This window comes from Balaenoptera acutorostrata, chromosome 10, assembly GCF_949987535.1.
Source record: "Balaenoptera acutorostrata chromosome 10, mBalAcu1.1, whole genome shotgun sequence".
NCBI lineage: Eukaryota > Metazoa > Chordata > Mammalia > Artiodactyla > Balaenopteridae > Balaenoptera > Balaenoptera acutorostrata.
In genome coordinates this window covers 93977165-93982622 of record NC_080073.1, presented here as the reverse complement: position 1 = coordinate 93982622, position 5458 = coordinate 93977165, and the positions used below count along the sequence as shown (strand labels likewise).

Genomic DNA, 5458 nt, shown 5'->3' with positions numbered 1-5458 from the left:
ACATATATACACTACCAGATGTAAAATAGATAGTGGGAAGCAGCTGCATAGCACAGGGAGATCAGCTCGGTGCTTTGTGTCCACCTAGAGGGGTGGGATAGGGAGTGTGAGAGGGAGGGAGACACAAGAGGGAGGAGATGAGGATATATGTATATGTATAGCTGATTCACTTTGTTATAAAGCAGAAACTAACATGCCATTGTAAAGCAATTATACTCCAATAAAGATGTTTATAAAAAACAAAACAAAACACATGGAGATACCACTACCTACCTAGTAGAATGGCTGAAATAAAATATAATGACAAGACCAAAAAAAAAAAAAAGGCCATATTGTGTACCCTAAATCAGTACAGTGAAATATATGTATTTGTATGATAGGCCAGTATGCCTGGATTTTCAATTACTTATTTGTTCAGTGACTCTTGACTGAGTGTCTGCATGTGTCTATAAGCATTACTGTTGGAGGGAAGAAAGTAATGTTCAAGACAGACAAGGTTCCTATTCCCATGGAACTCACATTGTAGTCAGAAGGAGAAGGGAAATGAAAAGATAAAAAAGCAGAATAGTTTCAGATGCTACATTGCTAAAAAAAAAAAAAGGATAATAAGATAGAGTTTGTGGCATATGGGGAAGGGGCTCAGCTATTTTCCCTTAGGTGACCAGGAAAGGCCTCTGTGAGGATAGGAGGCTGGAGCTGACAGATAAGAAGCCCTCAGTCATCCAGACACCTGTGGCAAAGCATCCCTGACAGAGGGAACACCAAAGACAAGACCCCTTGAGGCTGGAGGAACAGACAGAAGAACAGAGTAGCCAAGTAGAGTGGGCAGGGGGGAGAGCGGTTAGAGCATGAGGGCACAGGGACAGGCAGGGGCTGGCAGATCCTTTACGACCGGTAGCCGTGGTAAGGCATCTGCATTTTAGTCTAAATGCACGGGGGAGTCATTGAAGGCTTCTGAGCAGGGGAGTGACACGATCCGATGAATGTTTTTAAGAAATGATCCGGACTAATAGATGGGGAATGGATTGTAGGGATCAAGGGTAGAAGAAGGGTAACAGGTATATAATGGTGGCTATGGATCCATCGAGTCAAGACATACTATGACTTGGCCTAGGGTGGTGTGGTAGAGTGCTTGCATGAATAGCCCCAATTAATGGCCTTCCAGTATCCAAGCCCTTTGGTCTAGAATTTATAATCCTCTTCCATCTGACTCTGGGCTTTGAGCAATGGGATGCAATCAGAGGCTTGCAAAGTGCTATGCAATGGGGCTTGCTCTCCTGCAGGATTAGTCCTGCTTAGTCTTGGAGCCCTGCCATGCCATGAGAACGTGCTCAGGCTAACTGCCCGCTGGAGGAGGAGAGATCACATGGAGAGGTCCTGTATCATCCCAGCTGAGGCCATCCTAGATCAGCCAGCCCCTGACCAGCTTTCAGTTTGAGTGCAGACACGTGAGCAAGCCCAGCTGAGCTCAGTGGAGCCCAGTCCAGATCAGCAGAAATGCCCACACAAACCAAGGACAGGTAAGAAATAATAATCGGTTGTCGTTTAAAGCCGGTACATTTTTAGAGTGCTTGTTACTCAGTGAGAGCTTGCCTACAGTAATTGATGTTGAAGGCTGGGACAGCTAAGGAGGAAGGAGCAGCCAGGCGTGGGGCTGGTCAACTGGCATAACCAGAACGAACCAGGATAAGAAGAGGTTCAAGGAAGTGAAAAGCTTTGGTGTAGCAGCCGTATCAGGGGGCTGCTGAAGTGAGGCGAAGGGCCCCACCTCTTCTCCTATCAGTAATTTTATCTTGGGCCTTATCAATAAGCAATGATCTTAGGGTTCAAATCTTTCTGCTCTTGCTGGCCCTCCTGCCTAGGAAGCCAGTAGCCACCTTACCTGTCAGGTCTTGTGTCTGACCTGATAACCCTCTAATTCTCAGATCCTTCGATCTCTCCTTCATCTTGGGTTCCAATATTCTCTGTTGTCAGTACCATGAAAAGGTGATCTATCATACCTTTGTAGATCGGAGTGGGAATGCATGACTTCTTGGTAAAGTGCAGCTGGGAAGACTAGTCTTTCCTCTGTGGGATTATCTTCTTTCCCTCTTAAAACCTGACCTTTTCTTCCTACTGACAAGAAAAGGAGAAAATGCTCTATGGCAGAATTGATTTTATACCAAGACAAAATGCATGTATGTACATATAAACGCTTTCCACATGGAATGTACCCATGTGCAACCGCAATGAGCTATGTTTAAGTAAACTTGGGACAATAACAAGACTTACGTTTCATATGCATATATGCATGTATGTAAAAATCCTATTAAGGATTCATTAGAGATTGTGAAATATGTCTGTTCTATGAGATGACATCTGAGTCAAGGTGATCTTTATTTAAATGACATTAAACAAGGTTACATGAGAACTGCTGTAGTCCTTTTAGGGGACAATAGTAGAAACCAGAGATAGATGAGACAATTTAGGCGATTCAGCACCTCAAGAGCCTTGGCGGAGAAGCTTTGCTCAATGCCCTGTGTTCACTTATGCTTCTCCCAGGTCGGTTATAACAGATGCAAGAAATCAGGCTGTCACCAGCTCCTCAGGAGTTTCTCCTTTGCAGAGCTGATGAAGACCTCTGGCCTTGTTCCACTCTGGTTTAATCTTGTCATTGCCTCCTGGATATACAGTGAAATTCCTGAGCCATATATCCTGCTTATCACAAGTCCCTTCAGAATGTCTTCAAGAAAAGAGGGGAGGGTGTACGTTTCCTTATAAGGAAGCTTTGGACCAAATGACCCCCCCATAACCAGCTCACTATTGACCTAAACCACAGACCATCACAGAACCCTTCCCACTTGCCTTAAGGACCAATAAAGAGAGTATCCCAGGCCTCACAAGAGGATAGTTAACTTGACAGGAGAGGTCATAAATAAGTAATTCACTCCCAGGTCCAATTTCTTTTGTTTAGTTCAAGTGTCCAAACGCCACCTTGTTGTTTTATTAATGCAGGTGTCTCATTTCCATTCTCAGTTTCAAAGCTGATGGAGTCGGAAGAAAAACAAAAACCCAAACCAAACCCCTGCATCTGTTAGTAGGCCAAAGTCCATCAATCTCCCCATGAAAAGTATGTTACTTTGGGATACTAAAGAAAAAAATTCTATTGGCATTGTCTCTAGTTTGATTGTTTAGGGCACATACCTTCCTATCCTGTCTTTGTTTGCTGCATCAGTGCTGTCTTACAAGGAGAAACCATGCCTGGCTGTATATAAATTGGACTCTACCAATCTGTGTGATCAGCTTGTAAAGGAAAATTGGCTCTCCTCCTCTAGGATGGATCATGAAAAGGAGCCCCCGACATGCCTGAGTGATGGCAGAGGAGCTCAAGAGAATGTCTGCTCATAGGCAAATGCCAAAGTTGAACTTAGTAAGCTAAGGACCTGGAAGAGATCCATCGAGGCTCAGAACCAGAAAGAATTGTAGAGATGGTCTAGACCAATCCCCTACAGGCAAGAAAATTGAGGTCTAGGCAGTTCAAATAACTTCTATGACACTAGTATGAACTGGGAGCAAAGACAAGAGTAAAATCTAGTCCTCCTGACCCCCAAGCCAACACTACAACCTCAGATTCTTAAACAGAATGACCAAATCATGGGGATACAACTTCACATGCCAGGAATTACCCAAAGCTGTAGCATAACTATGCTACTTCTTTTAAATCTTAAATATTACTTTAAGATAAGTAAGTTAAAACAGTTTTTTATTAAAAAAACAAGCATGTATTTATTTTGTAGAAAAGAGGGAGAACCCAAATCTCAAAGGAAGTTTATGCCTGGGGCAGCCAAGCATAGACTCTCAGAAGGAACGTGTTGTCGCCGCTCAGGGCACATCAGGGGCTGGTGTAACACGCACTGCTTTTCACTGCAGCACTATTCACAACAGCCAGGACATGGAAGCCATCTAAATGTCTGTCAACAGAGGAATGGATAAAGAAGATGTGGTATATATATACCATGGAATATTACTCCGCCATAAAAAGGAATGAAACTGGGTCATTTGTAGAGACATGGATGGACCTAGAGAGTGTCATACAGAGTGAAGTAAGTCAGAAAGGAAAAACAAATATCATATATTAACGCATATATGTGGAATCTAGAAAAATGGTATAGATGATCTCATTGGCAAAGCAGAAATAGAGACACAGACATAGAGGACAAACGTATGGACTATGGACAGCAAGGGGGGGAAGGGGGGGATGAGTTGGGAGATTGGGGTTGACATATATACACTATTGATACTATGTGTAAAATAGATAACTAATGAGAACCTACTGTATAGCTCAGGGAACTCTACTCAGTGCTCTGTGGTGACCTAAATGGGAAGGAAGTGCTCGCTTCGGCAGCACATATACTAAAATTGGAACGATACAGAGAAGATTAGCATGGCCCCTGCACAGGGATGACACACAAATTCATGAAGTGTTCCATATTTTTAAACTCAAAGTGGATTAAAGACCTAAATGTAAGGCCAGACACTATACAACTCAGAAGAAACACTCTATGACATAAATCACAGCAAGATCCTTTTTGACTCACCTCCTGGAGAAATGGAAATAAAAACAAAAATAAACAAATAGGACCTAATGAAACTTAAAAGCTTTTGCACAGCAAAGGAAACCATAAACAAGATGAAAAGACAACCCTCAGAATGGGAGAAAATATTTGCAAATGAAGCAACTGACAAAGGATTAATCTCCAAAATATACAAGCAGCTCATGCAGCTCAATATCAAAAAACCAAACAACCCAATCCCAAAATGGGCAGAAGACCTAAACAGACATTTCTCCAAAGAAGATATACAGATTGCCAACAAACACATGAAAGGATGCTCAACATCACTAATCATTAGAGAAATGCAAATCAAAACCACAATGAGGTATCACCTCACACCAGTCAGAATGGCCATCATCAAAAAACTTACAAACAATAAATGCTGGAGAGGGTGTGGAGAAAAGGGAAGCCTCTTGCACTGTTGGTGGGAATGTAAATTTATACAGCCACTATGGAGAACAGTATGGAGGTTCCTTGAAAAACTAAAACTAGAACTACCATATGACCCAGCAATCCCACTACTGGGCATATACCCTGAGAAAACCATAATTCAAAAAGAGACATGTACTACAATATTCACTGCAGTACTATTTACAGTAGCCAGGACATGGAAGCAACCTAAGTGTCCATCAACAGATGGATAAAGAAGATGTGGCACATATATACAATGGAATATTACTCAGCCATAAAAAGAAATGAAACTGAGTTATTTGTAGTGAGGTAGATGGACCTAGAGTCTGTCATACAGAGTGAAGTTAAGTCAGAAAGAGAAAAACAAATACTGTATGCTAACACATATATATGGAATCTAAAAAAAAAAAATGGTTCTGATGAACCTAGAGGCAGGACAGGAATAAAGACATAGA

At 42.1% G+C, this 5458-nt stretch overlaps 1 non-coding gene across 1 annotated transcript; it reads left to right on the top strand.

The window, feature by feature from the left end:
- The first annotated feature begins 4368 nt into the window (after positions 1 to 4368).
- On the top strand, positions 4369 to 4475 carry LOC114235880 (U6 spliceosomal RNA). Its single transcript, XR_003621956.1, has one exon. It is a non-coding gene; the product is annotated as a U6 spliceosomal RNA (small nuclear RNA).
- Positions 4476 to 5458: the final 983 nt, after the last annotated feature.